Genomic DNA, 19,526 nt, shown 5'->3' with positions numbered 1-19,526 from the left:
GAAGTAAAACTCTCACTGTTTGCAGATGACATGATCCTCTACATAGAAAACCCTAAAGACACCACCAGAAAATTACTAGAGCTAATCAATGAATATAGTAAATTTGCAGCATATAAAATTAATACATGGAAATCCCTTGCATTCCTATACACTAACAATAAGAAAACAGAAAGAGAAATTAAGGAAACAATCCCATTCACCATTGCAATGAAAAGAATAAAATACTTAGGAATAAATTTACCTAATGTAGACCTATATGTAGAAAACTATAAAACACTGAGGAAAGAAATCAAAGGTGACACAAATAGATGAAAAAATATACCATGTTCATGGATCAGAAGAATCAATTTAGGGAAAATGAGCATACTATCCAAAGTAATCTATAGATTCAATGCAATCCCTATCAAGCTACCAACGGTATTTTTCACAGAACTAGAACAAATAATTTCACAATTTGTACGGGAACACAAAAATAGCCAAAGAAATCTTGAGAAAGAAGAATGGAACTGGAGGAATCAACTTGCCTGACTCCAGACTATACTACAAAGCTGCAGTCATCGAGACAGTATGGTACTGGCACAAAGACAGAAACATAGATCAATGGAACAAAACAGAAAGCCCAGAGATGAATCCATGCATCTATGGACACCTTATTTTTGACAAAGGAGGCAAAAATATACAATGGAGAAAAGACAATCTCTTTAACAAGTGGTGTTGGGAAAACTTGTTAATCGCCTGTAAAAGAATGAAACTAGAACACTTTCTAACACCATGCACAAAAATAAACTCAAAATGGATTAAAGATCTAAATGTAAGACCAGAAACTATAAGACTCCCAGAGGAAAACATAAGCAGAACACTCTCTGACATAAATCACAACAAGATCCTCTATGACCCACTTCCCAGAGTAATGGAAATAAAAGCAAAAATAAACAAGTGGGACCTAATTAAACTTAAAATCTTTTGCACAACGAAGGAAACTATAAGCAAGGTGAAAAGACAGCCTTCAGAATGGGAGAAAATAATAGCAAACAAAGCAACTGATAAAGAATTAATCTCAAAAATATACAAGCACCTCATGCAGCTCAATTCCAGAAAAATAAACAACCCAATAAAAAAATGGACCAAAGAATTAAGCAGACATTTCTCCAAAGAAGACACAGAGATGGGTAACAAACACACGAAAAGATGCTCAGCATCACTCATTATCAGAGAAATGTGGAGAACAGTGTGGAAGTAGAACTGCCATATGACCCAATAATCCCATTGCTGGGCATACACAGCAAGGAAACCAGAACTGAAAGAGACATGTGTACCCCAGTGTTCATCACAGCACTGTTTACAATAGCCAGGACATGGAAGCAACTTAGATGTCCATCGGCTGATGAATGGATAAGAAAGCTGTGGTACATATACACAAGGAAATATTACTCTGCTATTAAATTTGAGTCAGTACTAATGAGGTGGATGAAACTGGAGCCTATTACACAGAGTGAAGTAAGCCAGAAAGAAAAACACCAATACAGTATATTAACACATATATATGGCATTTAGAAAGATGGTAATGACGAGACTATATGCGAGACAGGAAAAGAGACACAGATGTAAAGAACAGACTTTTGGACTCTGGGAGAAGGTGAGGGTGGGTTGATTTGAGAGAATAGCATTGAATGTGTTTATTACCATATGTGAAATAGATCACCTGTCCCAAGTTTGATGCATGAAACAGGGCACTCAAAGCCAGTACACTGGGACAACCCAGAGGGATGGGATGGGGAGGGAGGTGGAAGGGGAGCTCAGGATGGCAGATACATGTACACCTGTGACTGATTCATGACAATCTATGGTAAAAACCACCACAATATTGTAAAATAATTAGCCTCCAATTAAAATAAATAAATTAATTAAAAAAATTTGGTGGCTCAAATCAAACTTATTTGTTCAAAAAGTTGGGCTGGAGACTTCCTTGGCAGTCCAGTGGTTAAGACACTGTGCTTCCACTATAGGGTACATGAGTTCAATCACTGGTCAGGCAATTAAGATCCCACATGCCATAGGGTGAGGCCAAAAAATAGAAGAAAAAAAAAGTTGGGCTGGATTCAGGTAGGCAGTTCTTTTGCTGTTCTTTTGGAGTGTATTTAAGAAGTTGTCTTCTGAGGTTTGATTGATGGTTAGTACAGTTGACTTGAGGGCTTCCCAGGTGGCTCAGTGGTAAAGAATCCACCTGCTAATGCAGGAAACACAGATGTAGGTTCGATCCCTGGGTTGAGAAGATCTCTTGGAGGAGGAACTGGCAATCCTCTCTAGTATTATTGCCTGGAAAATCCCACAGACAGGGGAACCTGGTGGGCTATAGTCCATGGGGTCACAAAGAGTTGGACATGACTGAGTGACTGAGCACACACACACACACACACACACACACACACACACAGTTGACTTGAACAACACAGAATTGAAGTATGTGAGTCCACTAATACATGGATTTTTTTCAGTAGTAAATTATGTGATACTGTGTGTCCATGGTTGGTTAAATCCAGGATGTGAAGAAACCTCAGCTGCAGAACAGCAGATGTAGAGATGGAAAGCTGACTTTAAATTATTACGTGGATTTTAAAGTGGGAGAAGGCGAGGGTGGGATGTTTCGAGAGAACAGCATGTATATTATCTATAGGGAAACAGATCACCGGCCCAGGTGGGATGCATGAGACAAGTGCTCAGGCCTGATGCACTGGGAAGACTCAGAGGAATCGGGTGGAGAGGGAGGTGGGAGGAGGGATTGGGATGGGGAACACATGTAACTCCATGGCTGATTCATGTCAATGTATGACAAAACCCACTGCAATGTTGTGAAGTAATTAGCCTCCAACTAATAAAAATAAATGAAAAAAAAAATAAAGTACATGGAACATTGTTATCCTGGCATCATTCAAAGAAACAGATCCAATAGGAAATAGGATATTTGTATATATATATATATATATATATATAGTGTGTGTGTGTGTGTGTGTGTGTGTTTGTTCAGTTGCTCAGTCATCTCTGACTCTTTGCGACCCCATGGACTGTAACCCATCAGGCTCCTGTGTCCATGGAATTTTCCAGGCAAGTATACTGGAATGGGTTGCCATTTCCTACTCCTGGGATCTTCCCAACCCAGGGATTGAATCTGTGTCTCTTGCATCTCCTGCATTGGCAGGGGATTCTTTACCATTGCGCTGGATGGGAAGCCCACATATAAACATAGTAGAGGAGATTTATTATAGGAATTGTCTTAAACAGTTACAGAGGCTGAGAAGTCCCACAGTCTGCCATCTGCAGGCTGAAGAACCAGGCAAGCCTAAAGGGTGAGAATCTGGATCTGTGATGACTGAGGACAGGAGAAGATGGATGTCCCAGTTTAAGAACAGAAAGAATTTACCCTTTCTTTGCCTTTATGTTCCAATGGGTTGGATGATGCCCACCCACATTGGTTAGCTCAGATTCTCTTAACTCAGTCTATTGAATCAAATGCTAATTTCTTCTAGAACTGCCCTCACAGACACACTCAAAATAATGTTTTACCAGCTTTCTGCACATCTCTTAGGCCAGGTGGGTTGACAGGTATATTAATTATTGTTACCAAACCAAGTTTTGTTTTGCCTGACACGCAGTACACCAAAATGCTAAGACAGTGAGGTTTGCAGCAAAGAGTGGGTTTATTCAAAGGCAGCCAACTAAGGAGACCAAACAAATCTTAAATATGCCTCCCCGGGGTAAGGGGCTGGGATATTCATGGGATAAAGAAGCGGTATATTGATGGGCTGGATCTGAGGCATGGAGAGCATGGGACTCTGGGGAAAGGTGATTGGAAAAGGTGTGATCATGTTCTGCACAAGCATAACTCAGCTCCAGGCCTCTGCATGTGCAAATGGCACTGAGATGACTCTGAGCATGCTCAGTTGGAGGGTTGGAGGTCCTGTCCGGTCTTAACCAACTCAGCTGAAATGGACACAGCTGAGTCCACTTTCTTGGACAATAACTTGAGCAAACATCTTTTTGCTTAGGTTATGTGTTACTTGAAGGTCATGCAAATATTTTTTTTTCCATTTATTTTTATTAGTTGGAGGCTAAGTACTTTACAATATTGTAGTGGTTTTTGCCATACATTGACATGCATCAGCCATGGATTTACATGTATTCCCCATCCTGATCCCCCCTCCCACCTCCCTCCCCACCTGATCCCTCTGGGTCTTCCCAGTGCACCAGTCCCGAGCACTTGACTCATGCATCCAACCTGGGCTGGTGATCTGTTTCACCCTTGATAATATACATGTTTCGATGCTGTTCTGTCAAAACATCCCACCCTTACCTTCTCCCAGAGTCCAAAAGTCTGTTCTGTACATCTGTGTCTCTTTCTCTGTTTCATGCAAATATTTTTTTAAATTTATTTTTTAGCTGGAGGAAAATTGCTTTACAATGTATTCTTTTCTGCTGTACAACACCATGAGTCAGTCATAATTATACCTATATTCCCTCCCTCTTGAGTCTCTCCCCTCCCCTCATCCCACCCCTCTAGGTTATTACAGAGCACTAGGCTGGGCTCCCAGTATTATATAGCAATTTCCCACTGGCTATCTATTTTATGCATGATAGTGTATAAATGTCAATGCTACTTTCTCCATTCATCCCAACTTCTCCTTCCCTTGCTGAAGGACATCTTAAAATGACCTTGATTAGTGAAGGCAGGAGAAATGGATTTCACTCGTCACCCATGGTTTCCCCATCACAGTCAAGGACTTCAGCTGAGAGGACTTATCTTTGTTCCACACAACATCCTCCTTCACAAGTTTTCTCTTGTGAAAGCAGCAAGTGCAGGAGGTGAGAGCAAAGTTTCAAGGCCTCTTTAAGGTTTGAGCTCAGAGTCACATGGTGTCACTTCTGCCTGTGGGTCAGAGCAGTCACAAGTTGACTCAGTCTGTCATTGTGACGAAAGGGACTCCATCCTTTGATGGAAGGAGCTAGATTAATTTATGACCATTTTTAATTTACTGTAGTATATTTTAGTAGCCAATGAATGAATTTTGGGTGCCGTGTCCTCTTGTGGATTTTGTTTTAAAGCAAGAATTCATATTACTCATGTGCTGACAATAATTTCTACTCTCTTATACTAATACCCAGGTAAATATTTCAATGTGTCTATTCTCATTCCTGATAACTATTTTAAGCCAGAACCCTTGAAATATGTGACAGGTTTAGGTAAACTTGTGTAAGGAGAAAGATGCAGGGGAAAGCTTAGATTCTCAGAATAAATATTTTCTGGGTCACTGGAATCAATTACTATCTTTTTAAAATGATAGCAAATGTAATACTTCAAATGAATTGTTTTTTAAACTAGCAAAAGTTTTTTCATGTGTGAATTTTTTTAAGGAAGAAGAAAGGGATATTTTGTTTACAGAATATGGCATCAATATTTATGGGAACATTTTGACAATCACTCTAATAGACATCTTCATAATAGAATAAAAATGTTTTAAATGAAGATAGTTTAAAGAAGCACTAGTAAAAATTTCATCTTAAATATCAGAATTAGCTGGCAATAATGGTTTAGTGATTTATAAGCTTTTATAAAGTAATAGTTCGCCATAATGGTAGTATCTAAGACTTACAAAGAAGTTTTTGATAACTTGTGTTTAAACGAGGCAGAAATAGAATGCAGATGTCTTTTTATGCAAGGAATTGTTTGGTCAAATATTATACAATGTGTGGAAAAGATATGGTAATCTGATCCTTCATGGAGACCCTGCCTTCACAACCACTGGGCTTTGGAGGCAGAACTCCACAGGCGGAGGAAGATTTTGCTGAAGACAGGAGGTGGGGACAACCTAAATCAAACCTTTTCAGAAGGCCACATTTTATTATATTTTGAACCAAGATCCCTGGCTCAGTTCTGGGCATTTCTTCCCAAACTTGCTCTTCTGACTTATCTCACAGACGGCTTTTTACTATTCCACTTCTTTCTTCAGACAGCTGCTTCTTGACAATTGACTTCAAGCTGTTTCTAAAGGTCATCTTAGTCGCTATTTCCTCTTTTGACTAAAGCTTTTATATTTTAACACTGGGATCCATGTTATTTCCTCAGAACACTTGTTTGTTTAGATGCTTCTGAACCAATAATGAAAAAGGGGTTATTCTATATAGCAGTAACAATGAACACACTGTATCCACAAGCAAAAACAAAGATGAATCTCACCAGTGTAACTTGGAGTGAAAGAAACCAGACACAAAAGAATGGGCACTGTATGAATCCATTTATGTAAAATTTGAAAACAGGCTAAGTTCATCTATAATTCGACCAGGATAGACGTTACATAGTGGGGTTTTTGTGGTGCTCCGCTAGGTACTGGTTACATTGATGGGCTTGGCTTGTGGAAATTTATTGAGTTGTGCACTTATGATTTTTGCACTTTGCTATTTCTTTGTTACAGTTTTTTTTAAAAAAATAGAACAATAAAGGAAAAAAAAAATAGAACAATAAAGGAAAAATGGTTCTCACTGACTCTCAAGGGAAACCTGAGATTGAGTATCATTAAGTTAGAACCACTTATTTATTTTTTCAGACCCACTTTATTGCAATGTTGATTTTGATTTTATTGGGTTTTGGTTTCCATGTAAACCACGCTTAAGAGGGCAAACATCCAATAAATCAGTGGCAATCAGAAGCAATGAAAACAATACAAAGCAAACCAAAATACAACATGTTTAGTATTGCAGTGCTGTAGGACTCTATTTTACCGAAAAGAAGAATCACCATGCTCCACTAAACCTAGGAACCCTAAGAAGATACTGAAAACTGAACACTGATATCACTGAAACCAATGTTATCTAGACAGCTTCTCTCCCTGCCGCCACCCACCCCAAAAACACAATCTAAGACTAAGACTATGGCATTTGATATTTCTTGGTTGATTCTGTTCTGAGAGCTATATATTCTTTCTTGGAAAGGAAAGGAAAAAGGAAGTCATGTATAATGATAAAACTAATAAAATACCTCATATTTGTCAAAATTCACATCTAAATGTTATTTAGATGCTGTTGTCAGGCTTGTATTGTATCCTAGAACAGTACTGACTTCTCCCACAGTTGGTGCCTCTTCCAGGATGTTTGTGGATAGTAATAGAATGTTGGACATAATGCCTGAACTCACCATTCCCTCCTACCAGTTGAAAGAGTTGAAATAATATCAATGACACTATACTTAAGACTATTCCCTGCATATCTGAGGTGTCACCTTTGAGTTGTAACTGGAGGATGAAAAATAGGTTAGCAGTTTCAATTGCTGTTGTTGTATCAGGGATACAACTGTGGTGGGTGGAAATACAGTTCTCTCTTGGGATTCAGAAGTTAAGCTGGATTGAGTGCTTTATCCTATATTGTTGTAAGCCCAGTCCATAGGTTGAGGGATTGAATTTACTTCAGCACATTTTTATTGAGTGGGCAGTTACTGTATAAAACATTAAGGATAAAGTCAGGATTGTGGGAGAGATAAACATATACATAAAAATTATAACACAATATCATAAGTGCCATTGCTCAGAAGTTTAGAAATGGCTTCATGTACACAGAAGAGAAATTGACGAACTCTCTTGGTGATGTGGAGGCTATAAAGGAGGATCTTAAGAGGAGTGGGAATTTCCCAGGTAGAAAAGGTGGGGAAGGACATTCTAGGTAGCAGGAAAAGCACAGAAGCTTGGATTTCCACGCAGTGATCAGGAAATGATAAGTTTGTTATGTTAGGGGCTGTGAGAAATGGGAGGCTGGGAATGGAGCAGGAAACCTAGGCTAGAGTCAGGTTTGAGGATAGCTCATGTGCCCTGGAAAGAGTTTCGAGCAGTAGAGCAAAGAGCAGTAGAAGGATTATAAAAAGGAGAGAAGCATGATCCTTCCTGTATTTTAGGAAGATGAGATCAGCAATTATAAAGATAGTGAGTTAAAGAGGAGAAAGCAACTTCTTGGAAGGCAGAATTCATCCTTGATTTAAATGTTATTGCATACGGATGATGAAATACTAGAAAAGCTTGGAAACAACAATGTTGATCTAGCTTAATGATATAGAAAGATGTCCAAAAGATACTGTTGAATAAAAAAGTTTAAAAAAATGTGGTCAGTAAGATTCTGAACCTATCTTTCCTTCTACATAGAAAAATTAGTGAGGGACTTCCCTAGTGGCCTAGTGGTTAAGAGCCTGCACTTCCACTGCAGGGGGTGGGTGTTCAAGCCCAGATTGAGAAAGTTCCACATGCCAAAAGGCACAGTCAAAAAAGAAAAAAAAAAGAAAAGAAAAAAGAGTGAAAGAGTATTCTGAGATATTAACAATACTGTTTACTTGCTAGTAGGCTTCAGCTACTTTGGGAAAAAGCAACTCAGAGGCCCAGTTAAGAATTTAGTATGTAGAAGCTTAGAAAAATGTTGTTTTTTGTTGAAATCTAGTAGATGGTTTGACATTTCAAGATGAGAGGGGGATATGCAAAACCAAGAAGAGTATAAAGAAGGGTCAAAACATAACAAATAGAAATAAAAAATAAAAAACATGAGGACAGAATATAGAAATGGAAACTGAGAAGAGAAGGCAGGGGAACAATTTTATTTAAAATGTGCGTTAAAGTTTATCTCTGGATGCATTTTAAATTGTTTCTTATTGTAGGATGTTGCTTTATGAAGATGGTGGTGGTTTAGAATGGTTTCTTAAGGACCCTCTAGCTATATAATCCTTATATCATCTGATTCCACTGTATCAGTGTATGGAGGGAACACACAGTTTAAAATTATCTCTTGTATTATTGTAAGTATTCTTTCCAGACATTTTCCATGAGACAGAATTGGCCACAGATGCAGGACTGAATTGATGCTTTTGGATAATATAATGTACATGAAATTGTGTGGGACCAAACTGGTTTTACTAGTTCAGAGTAAAACCTCATGGAAGAGTTGGGGTTTGAAGAGGTAGCCCAGGAAAGGAGAATTTTAGAACTGAAAGAGAAGAAAGGGAAAAGAATCTCTTAGGTTAATTTGTAGGAGGGTAAATGTATTTATGATGAAGGAGGTCAACAGTCATGGTGCTGTTTGCCATTTCACCTGTCTTAAGAAAATGAGGTTCGAAGGAAGCGGGACCAATGTTAAGCCAATCAGCTAAGTCTCTCTTGGGTTTGTGCTATGCCCTTATGAGGATCACCTCTTGAAAGTGCTCATCTTTTTGGGTCCTAGGACCATCCAAGCTCACCTTCTTTTCTTCTTTAAACCCCAAACATTGATTGCTTGCTTTACATACTGATTTCTACCACTCATTCTTTCACCCATGCTTCTCTCTAGTTATTTAGCTTCTTTTCCTTCATTTTTCTTTTACTGTGCCACTTGGCATGTGGGATCTCCCCCTGAACAGGACCAGGACTCAAACCTTTACCCCCTGCAGTGGGAGCTTAGAGTCTTAACCATTGGAATGCCAGGGAAGTCCTCCATTTTTAAAGGAATATAATTATCTTAGATTGTTGAAAATATTTAAAAACTATGAGTGCCTTTGAGCAGACGCGCTTGGAGCTTTTCTGGCTGAAGTTGGGGTTGAAAGGCAGGGTCCCATCTCGCTTTTCTTACTCCCCCAGAGCTCTCTAAAGAGGGGTCACAGAGTCAGGTTTGAAAACTACTCGACCTGAATCTGTACTTCCCATGGTCAGGAGAGATTACTCAGGCCTGGAGTGTGCTAAAGACAATAAAGATTCTTGTTGAGATGGTAATTTACTTTTCCATGTAGCATTTTCAACTGGGTTTCTTAAAAAGAGCAATTTGTATTACTGTGGTAATCTAATGGTTAGGCCTCCGGGATCAATATTTGTGTTAGGAGAAAATGAAATGTAGTTATCAGAATTGGGAAGATGCTTCCTTATCTGCCACTGTCTTGCTGAATGGCCTTTTGAAAATTGCTTGGGATCACCCTTCATGTCCCCCTCACTTTTCCATAAAGGTGCTGTGAAGACCTCTAACTGAGATGCACATCACTAAAGTTCAGGGAGAAAAGAGGGAGCTGGTATAAGTCTTTCAAAGTGCTGCCTTTGTACCTGATTGAGTGGAGGAGATTTGAACTCTTCTGGACCTTGATGTCTCAGACTATTTCCTTGTCTGGTAGAAAGCTCTTAGCCACTTCTCTTCTAAGGGCTTGAGTAAAGAGAATTGTTATTGCATCTTTTGTGGAAAGCATTTTCTGCTGCCATTTTGGTCTTCTCCTCTGAACATACTGAATGAAAGGAGTGTAGAAGCATCCTCCTTTGCAGGAAAAAAAAATCATCTCATTGTTCGGTTGCTGTCTCAGAGGTGAAAGTCATTTCCAACAGATGGCCCTTCCTTGACCCCCCAAGGCTGCTGGTTAGCACAGACTGCAGAGAGCTTGGAGGAACACTTTGAGGGATTGATTCAAGGCAGCAGAAACCTCTTATGTCTACAACCTGGCTGACCTTTCTTGGGATTCATGCTGTATCTGGGACTTCTATTTTATAGCTTTTGAAGTCATATATCTTCATTAGAACTTAGAAGTAAATATATTTTTTTAAAGTTCTAAGAAGGAAGCAATTTGTCTTGAACACAGTGGGTTTGATCTTTAGAGAGAGGTGAACAGCTAAATTTTTTTCAACAGAAACTAAAGATGATGAATGAATTGTGCAGTGCTAAGAAGGCCTCTTCACAGCAGAGAGGGTTATCTTTGGAAGGATTTTAAATCAACACACATGTAGTTACCTGACTAAAGAGTCCTTGCTTGTCTCTGAGCAGTGACTTTTTCATAGGAGGTTTCAGAAGACAAAAACCTCAATATTGTATCTTGCAAACCAGAAAGAGTCAGCATCCAGATTTTCAAAGGAATATACCTTGCAAATGATAATTCCTTAGAGTTTTTGTCAAGAGAGTAAGCCTTCCTTAACTGTCTGGTACACTCTATATAAAATACATGAGTATTTTTTCCCCCTCTGGAGTGTACTGGTAATGAAGGCATGTACAACTATAGTCTTTTCCTTCATATGGGTCTTTTTATATTTTATATCCTGGTATATATGGGCATTGCCATCTAGTGAAAGTGAGTGTTGGTGGCAAGATTTCTTAAGATGAAGTTTTACTTATCTCCAGAACTAGAGGTTTGGTTGGTGTATTTATATGGAACTTCAGTCACTTTACTATTTTGATTAATTACAAAGGTTTACATCTTTGTAATTAATTTTTGTTTCAGTGGAATTTTTCTGGCCTAGCCATTAGTCGTTTGATGCCAATCTTTGTACAAATGAACAAACAAACACAATCCCTTACACCACCCCAACCCCAACCCAAGAAAGCTATACAGGTGTGTAGCACTTCTGTAGAATAGTGTGAGAAAACATGATTCCCTTTAGAATGGCCTGATTTATAACTTGATTTCATGGAAATGTTAAAAGTGGTCTGTATTTGTGTCTGCATATTTTTCTGTGTGTGATATACATTATATCATTAAATCCTCTAAACAACTCTGTGTGACAGATATTATTATTACTTTATTCTTCAGAAGAGGACTCTAAGGCAGGGAGAACACTAAGCTTGTCTGTTAATCACAGCAGAGGTGCTGTTGAAGCTCGGTCCTCAGAGGTCACAGCCCACAATCTGGACAGGGCACGCAGCTGCTGCCTTGTTGTTCAGTCGCTAAGTCGTGTCCCGCTCTTTGTGACCCCATGGACTGCAGCATGCCAGACTTCCCTGTGCTTCACTATCTCCTGGAGTTTGCTCAGACTCATGTCCATCGAGTCAGTGATGCCATCCAATCATTTCATCCTTTTTTACCCTCTTCTCCTGCCCTCAATCTTTCCCAGCATCAGTATCTTTTGCAATGAGATGGCTCTTTGCATCAAGTGGCCAAGGTATTGGAGCTTCAGCTTCAGCATCAGTCCTTCCAATGAGTATTCAGGGTTTGCTTGCTTTAGGATGGGTTGGTTTGAATTCTTTGCAGTCCAAGGGACTCTCAAGAGTCTTTTCCAGCACCACAATTTGAAAGTATCAATTCTTCGGCACTCAGCCTTCTTTATGGTATAACTCTCACATCCGTATGTGACTACTGGAAAAACCATAACTTTGACTAGACAGATCTTCAGTTGCAAGTGAATCATAGCAAGGCCCACAGTTATTGGACACCTACTGCAGTGTAGATTGACAGGGGAACAGAGGCATAAAAATGTCCTGCAAAGATCCTAGTGTTAGCCTTGAGATAATATATCATTTGGGAAGATGGCATACATACCAATGTGACTTAAAGCCAGATAAAGTACATGCTAAGTCTAAATTAATTTTACTCCAGAGTGTATAATTGAGAACCATTCAAGCATAAAAAATATTGGAAGATTTCAGAGAGTTGAATAAAGATGAGTTAAAACTAACTTTTTGGTACAAAAAGATCTAGGAAAAATACTTGGGTAAAGAAAACAATAGAAATGGGAATTCCCTGGTTGGTCCAGTGGGTAGGACTCTGCACCAAGGCCCAAGGGCCCAAGTTCAGTCTCCGGAAGGGGAAGTGAGTTCCCACAAATGGTGTGGCTAAAGAACAAAACAAAACATGATAGATACTAGCTGTGGAATCTATGGAATGATTTTTTTTTTTTTTCTGTCTAGGGTAGAGATTCCCTCCCTCATGGAATTCATCAGACGTAGATAGACCATTTGATGTTTAGTTTGAGGGAACAACCACTGGCATAAGGGCAGTGAACATCTGCAAACTTTGACTCACTTTCTTTGCATTTAGGGGGTGTGTATCCTCTCAGCCCTTGGGGCAGCTGGGTGCAACTTGGCGGATACCTTCATGATTGATGATACAAGAGCCTCTCAAGGCCTGGCTTTCTATTTTTTAAAGAGAGGATTTAAAAAAAAAATTATTTTTTTAAATTTTTGGCTGCAGTGGGTCTTAGGGCTTCCCTGATAGCTCAGTTGGTAAAGAATCCATTTGCAATGCAGGAGACCCTGATTCGATTCCTGGCTCAGAAAGATTAGCTGGAGAAGGGATAGGCTACCCACTCCAGTATTCTTGGGCTTCCCTGGTGGCTCAGCTGGTAAAGAATCTGCTCGCAGTGTGCGAGACCTGGGTTCGATCCCTGGGTTGGGAAGATCCCCTGGAAAAGGGAAACGCTACCCACTCCAGTGTTCTGGCCTGGAGAATTACATGGACTGAATAGTCCGTGGAGTCACGAAGAGTCGGAAACGACTGAGCGATGGGTCTTCGTTGCTTTTGCATAGGTTTTCTCTGGTTGTGGCTGGCCGGGGCTACTCTTCCTTGCAGTGTGCAGGCCTCTCACTTTGGTGGCTTCTCTTGCTGTGGAGCTCGGGCTCTGGGTGCCTGGGCTTCAGTAGTTGTGGCACACAGGCTCAGTTGCTCTGCAGCATGTGGTGTTTTCCCAGACCAGGGATCAAACCCATTTCTCCTGCATTGGCAGGTAGATTCTTACCCATTGTGCCACCAGGGAAGTCCAGAGGCCTTGGCTTTATATAAACTCCCCCAAACTTAGATACAACCAATTAAAAGGAAAGAATTCCAAATGAATAAGAACTGAATTTTTACCATCTTCACAAAATGGGAGCTCAAAATATAAATCAAATTACTATACCTATGACACTAAGTTTTTGGTTCTAGCTAATGTTGTCACAAGGGGTAGTCTCTAAGTCAAGGAAATGAGGAATTTGTGATTTTTTTTTAAAAGAGTATCATTGATGGGTTTGTGGATGGCCTCTGCAGAGATCCATGCTTTGGAGATGGAGTCTTAGAGCATTTGAGCCCATTGTGAAAGGCAGGCAAGACTAGAGACATGGATTATAGGAGAAAAATCAATTGAGATTCACATATCTAAAGGACCTATTCTGGGAGTTTAATAAGTGTCTGAGTTAAAAGTGCTCAGACTTACAGAGGAACAGGTTCAAATGTTCTTATATGAAACAAAGCCCTTTTTAAAAAATATCTTTGCCAGAGAAACTGGAACTTGATATTTATCTTATTTATCAGAGAAAGTGCTGCATTCTCCTCTACATATGGCAGTTTTCTCTGGACTTGGGCAGAGATTTGCGTACAAAAATAAAAATTTTCTTTTCCCCAGGCTAAGACTTTGGGAGCCACTTTAAAGAAATTATTAATTTTTAATTGGAGGATAATTGCTTTACGATATTGTGTTGGTTTTTGCAATATATCAACGTGAATCAACCATAAATTTTCATATGTCCCCTCCCTCTTGACCCTCCTCCCCACCTCCCACCCCATCCCACCCCTAGGTTGTCACAGAGCCCCAGTTTGAGTTCCCTCAGTCATACAGAAACTTCCCACTGGCTATCTATCTTCCATATGGTAATGTATGTATTTCCATGCTATTCTCTCAATTCGTCCCACCCTCTCCTTTGGGAGCCACTTATTATGAAGCTCTAGGAACTTGGATTTATTTCCTTATTAGCTTTATATAAAGAGAGTTTATATATCAAGAATCACTTCAGGAGAAGGGAAAAAATAAGGGTGGGGTAGGTGTCAGTACCACTGCACCTCTTTACCTGCAGCATCTCTGGTTTTTGACATGACCCATGCCTCTTGGAATTTCTCCTTCTGGGTCTGTACCTTGAAATCTTGCTGTGTTGGAATAGAGTTTGCCTTGGTTTCAATCTACATATTGATGCTTATGCTTGACAGGGGCCTACCTCTCTTGCTTTCCAAATTTCTGTCTGTTTGGGCCTCTGACTTTAATAAGCAAGGATCCTCAGACTGTATGTCTGGAACATACTTGTTAACTTTTTTTTTAATTATGAAAACAATATCTTTAGAAAAATACAGGTAAGAAGAAATAAAACTCAAAGGAATAAAGGGACAAAATATAAAACCAACCATAATTCTATCATTTGGAGGCATCAATCATTTATTAGCCATTTTGTATATATCATTTCAGGATATGTTATCAAAATAGAATCATATAGCATAGACTATTTTAGAATCTGCTTTTCCTACTTATTAATATAGCAAACCTATTTCAATATTATCACTAACCTTAATCAAGTCAGTACAAAAGGCTGAATATTATTTTGTGTAGTGGATGTACTATAGTTGGTTTAACATTTTCAACATTGTCAGTTTATTTCTAATGACTGCCCTTTGGGTGCCATCACCTGCACAGTCACAATTATTTCCTTAGGATAAATTTCTAGATGTAGCATGTGCAGAATTTGAAGTCTCTTTGTAGGTTTTCAAACTGCCCAATTTATTCACCCACCAAGAAAATCTGAGAGTTTAGACCTTTGCCCTGGCTTTCTGACTTGCTTTCCTGAATGTGGTTTTCTGTATGGCTCTCAGTTACACTGCAGCTCTCCCATAGGCCTTGTGTGGAAGAAAATAGAACAATACAAAATAAAATGACAAGCAGACAACAAACAGACCTGCTAGAAACTGGTATTTAGGTTAAGGAGACAGATTGTCAGTCTGCTTGGCTTAATGTGTATGTGTATTGTCCTGGGTGTACAGTACAACTCTCACAGGCCACAGAGGTTGAAAGTGCCATAGGTTCTTACACTGGGGCCAAGGGTAGGGCCTCTAACCCTCAATCCTCAGAAAATATGTACTCTTTGCATTAGGGCATGTCAACTATTTTTTGGTGCAGAGAGAGTTCATAACTTCTTAAGGTTTTCTAAGGGGCTTGTGGGACTAGCATGAAATGAATGAGTCAATGTATTAGTTTCTTGCCTTGTTAAATGAAAAGAGTAAAAGAAGAAGAGAGATATGGTTTTCCCTTTCTAGTTAAAATATTTCTCATTTGTATCAGGGTCCTTTTAGAGTTGACTATTATTTTTTAACTATAATTTCTGGAATCGGGGATAAAAACGGCTATTCTATAATTGCCAGGAATTTGCTTCTGTACCTCCTCTAAGAATGGAGATGGGGCAGATTTGTCTTTTGTTTTGGGAGGGATCACTTTGGGAGTGAGCCCTCAGGGTCAAAGAGCCTAAGGCAACACCTGCTTCTGGCATTGGCCCTGCTCCTCCAGCAAAGGATTCCCAAGTCCAGATGTGAGAATTCAGCCAGATGTGATTGTATATGGAGAGGGACAGGAAGCATAAAAGGTATGCAAAAAAAAATTTTTTTTTTTTAAAGAATTGAGGACATTTCAATTGAGGGAAACAATGGAAAATTAGAGCACTTTCTGGATATTCGATGATATTAAGGGATTATTATTACTTGTCAAGTAGAAAATGGCAAAACGTATATATCTGTCTTTCTATTTACATGTGTGTGCGTGTGTGCGTGCGCAGTCGCTGCAGCCGTGTCTGACTCTGACACACTGTGGACGGTAGCCCACCAGGCTCCTCTGTCCATGGGACTCTCCAGGCAAGAATACTGGTGTGGGATGCCATGCCCTCCTCCAGGGGGTCTTTCGGACCCAGAGATAGAACCTGCATCTCTTGTGTCTCCTGCATTGGCAGGCAGATTCTTTACCACTGAGTCATTTAGGAAACCCTTTAATTTACAAACCCATACACAATTTTTTTTTTTTATTGTGGTAAGAATAAACAATTTGTTTGAAGTTTGAGAAGGCAAATTCCAGTGGCAGACTGAAAACAAAGTGGAGCATGTGTGGATGAAGGCAGGGAGGATGGGAGAGTCTCTGATTATCAGTCGTTGGGGGGCAGGTTTTAAGCATTATAGTTGATATCTGACTAAGGCTTCATTTCCAGAATACATGGAAGTGCAATTCTTGGATTTTAAAAGAGGTTCTTTGCTTATTATCTAGACTATCTCCTAGACTATATAGTACTGGGATTCAAGAACACGAGTCTTAAATCATCCAGACTTTCCCTTCCAAAATGCAAAATTTATCACTCCCAGGCATCTATAAAACAAATAGATTAATAATAAGCATTGCTTAAAACAAATTTATTAAAAAATTATCCTTATGTGATTTTATACCATTTAACACCAAAGATGTTGGTAACTGAACCTTCCAAAAATTGAAGGCCTATTTCAGGTTAATGGCTAAATCACCATAATAATAAATTTCAAATAACAGTAATAACTGATGAAAAAATAAATTCTAAATAAATTATCAACTAATAAGAGATCTAGAAGGCTGGAGGACTGACTTAACTGTGCCAAGACAAATTTTATCAATGTACCTCAATTTCAAGGTCTGAGTGTCTTTAATGATATAATGCTGCCACCTAGTGTTTCTGCTCCTTTACTGCAGTAAGATTTGTGCAGTTGACACGTGAAGTACTGCTTCAGGGAAATGTTAAATTTTTGAAAATTTGAGCTTTGGTCTGAGAATGAGTTGAATGTATTTCCCGTAAAACACAAATTTAATGAATCAAAGGAGACTTGAATTCCCTTAATAGCATCACAAATGATAAATGAGAGATGGGGCATCTGCTGGTTATCATTGACATATTACAACTTTATTCTCTATTCTGGTTATTAGAAACAGTCACCTTCACAATCAGAGCAGTGTCATGGCTTGATCTAACAATTGGTATTTTAACTTAAATTCTGTTTGGAACCTAGAAGAGAGGAATTTGGAAATTAACATTTAAACAGAGAACAATATGGGATTGTGGAGAAGGTCATGAAATTCTGAAGTATGTGTGTGTATGGGGGGCAGGGGGTCGTGTGCTGGGACAGAGTTTGAGAGTTCCAGGTTTTTAGCTATTATCTATCTGAAGCAATCTATGTTGCATCTTTCCCATGGATGAGATTTGTTTAGCTCACAGGAATTTTTCTTAAAAACAGTTTTAGATTCCAACAATAAAGGATTTCTGGGGTCTTTTTGGAAACCAGAATCACCAGATGATGGGCTAACATACCCTGTTGCATGACTTGCTGGGACATATGTTGTTCGATTTGCTCCAGATCTCATCAGGCAAGTTTTACTCACTTACCAGCCTGAACCATGTCTTATAGCTTCTAGATTTTAGTGAAAGGAAAAAGAAATTAAGGCTTTTAGTGTTGGAAAAGGAACCTGAATCAATCTAGTCTATACCCTTTCCTTTCAAGAAAGAGAAAGCTGGCTTGCGCAGGGTCACATGCCTAGGGAAACCCAGAGAGAGAAAGAGAACTCAGGACTTCCTGCAGCTTTGTGTATTTATCTGGGATGGTTTCGGTTTTGGGTGACCTGATGCAAGTTGTTTAGCCCCAAGGTGACTTTCTTGTCATATATATACAATAGGTTCAGAGTTCCTTTAAACTTTCCCAGAAAAATATTTAATTTGGCTTTTAATATTCCACATTCATGGTACACATGAATGTGACAGAACATAAAGGCCACATAGATTCAAAATAAATAGAACAAGGAATTTCTTGAAGATTATGTATCTATTCTGTACTGTCTAGTATGGTAGCTACTACCCACATTTGGTTATTTAGATTTATATTTAAATTAATTGAAATTAAATACAATTAATTTTCTCAGTCTTACTAGTTATAAGTTAAGTAAGTGGTCAATAGCCATATATGGCCAGCGGCTTGCATATTGGACAATCCGGATATACATTTCCATCATCGCAGAAAGTTCTCTTGGACAGCATTGATGTGGTTGACATGCCTTTTTTTTTTTTTTTTTGAGACCTTTCCTGTAGCTTTATCTTGCTTTTCTTCATGATAAACAGAATTAATCAGAATTACTTCATGAGCAAGAGTGGACAATGAAAGCTAGGCAATGTTCATTATGAAAGTTAGATACTGAAGTGAGAAATTTCTATAAGGAGTAAAATTCACCAAATGTGGGTGTTGGAGCAGAATATGTTTTGCCATGAAATGAAAGGCAGTTTGACGGACTTGTGCTTTTAAGGGCTGACCCTGATAACGTTGTTTCTTTGAGTTTCATGCCATTGCTGTGTGTTAAAGTGTGTCATGAACAAGTGCGTCCGTTTACGGCTGTGGTGGACGGCCACTTGTGACGCCTGCCTGGCCTCCAGCACTGGGAACCTTCCTGTCCCACACTCCATGCAGTCTGCATGGGAATCTCAACCTGAGCAGAAGGGCTTAAGATAAAAAATATGATTCATCCTTCTGACAGTTCTGAAGAGACTGTACGTTGTTTCCCTGCGTTACTCTGGGTTTTATCCATCTTGAGATCTGGTTGCTCATTTTACCCTTCCATTTGATGTACTACCTACCTCATTTCCTTCCAAAAAGTTAAATTTTTTTTTTCTTTGTTAAAGTTAGCCAGAACCTTTTTTGTTACATTCAGCCAGATAATCCAAGCCAATATGATGCTGTTACTTGATTGTCATGGTGTATAGAAATGAGTCTGGCCCCTCTGTAAGTTTATGTATGTGTACGTTAGTTAATCAGTTGTGTCCAACTCTTTGTAATCCCATGGGCTGTAGCCTGCCAGGTTCCTCTGTCCATGGAATTCTCCTGGCAAGAACACTGGAGTGGGTAGCCATTCCTTTCTCCGGGGGATTTTCCCAACCTAGGGGTTGAACCCAGGTCTCCTGCCTTGCAGGCAGACTGTTTACCATCTGAGCCACCAGGGAAGCCCCAA

This window comes from Cervus canadensis, chromosome 4 (assembly GCF_019320065.1).
Source record: "Cervus canadensis isolate Bull #8, Minnesota chromosome 4, ASM1932006v1, whole genome shotgun sequence".
NCBI classification, from domain to species: domain Eukaryota; kingdom Metazoa; phylum Chordata; class Mammalia; order Artiodactyla; family Cervidae; genus Cervus; species Cervus canadensis.
The sequence above is the reverse complement of the archived record's forward strand: the minus strand, read 5'-3'. Positions refer to the sequence as shown.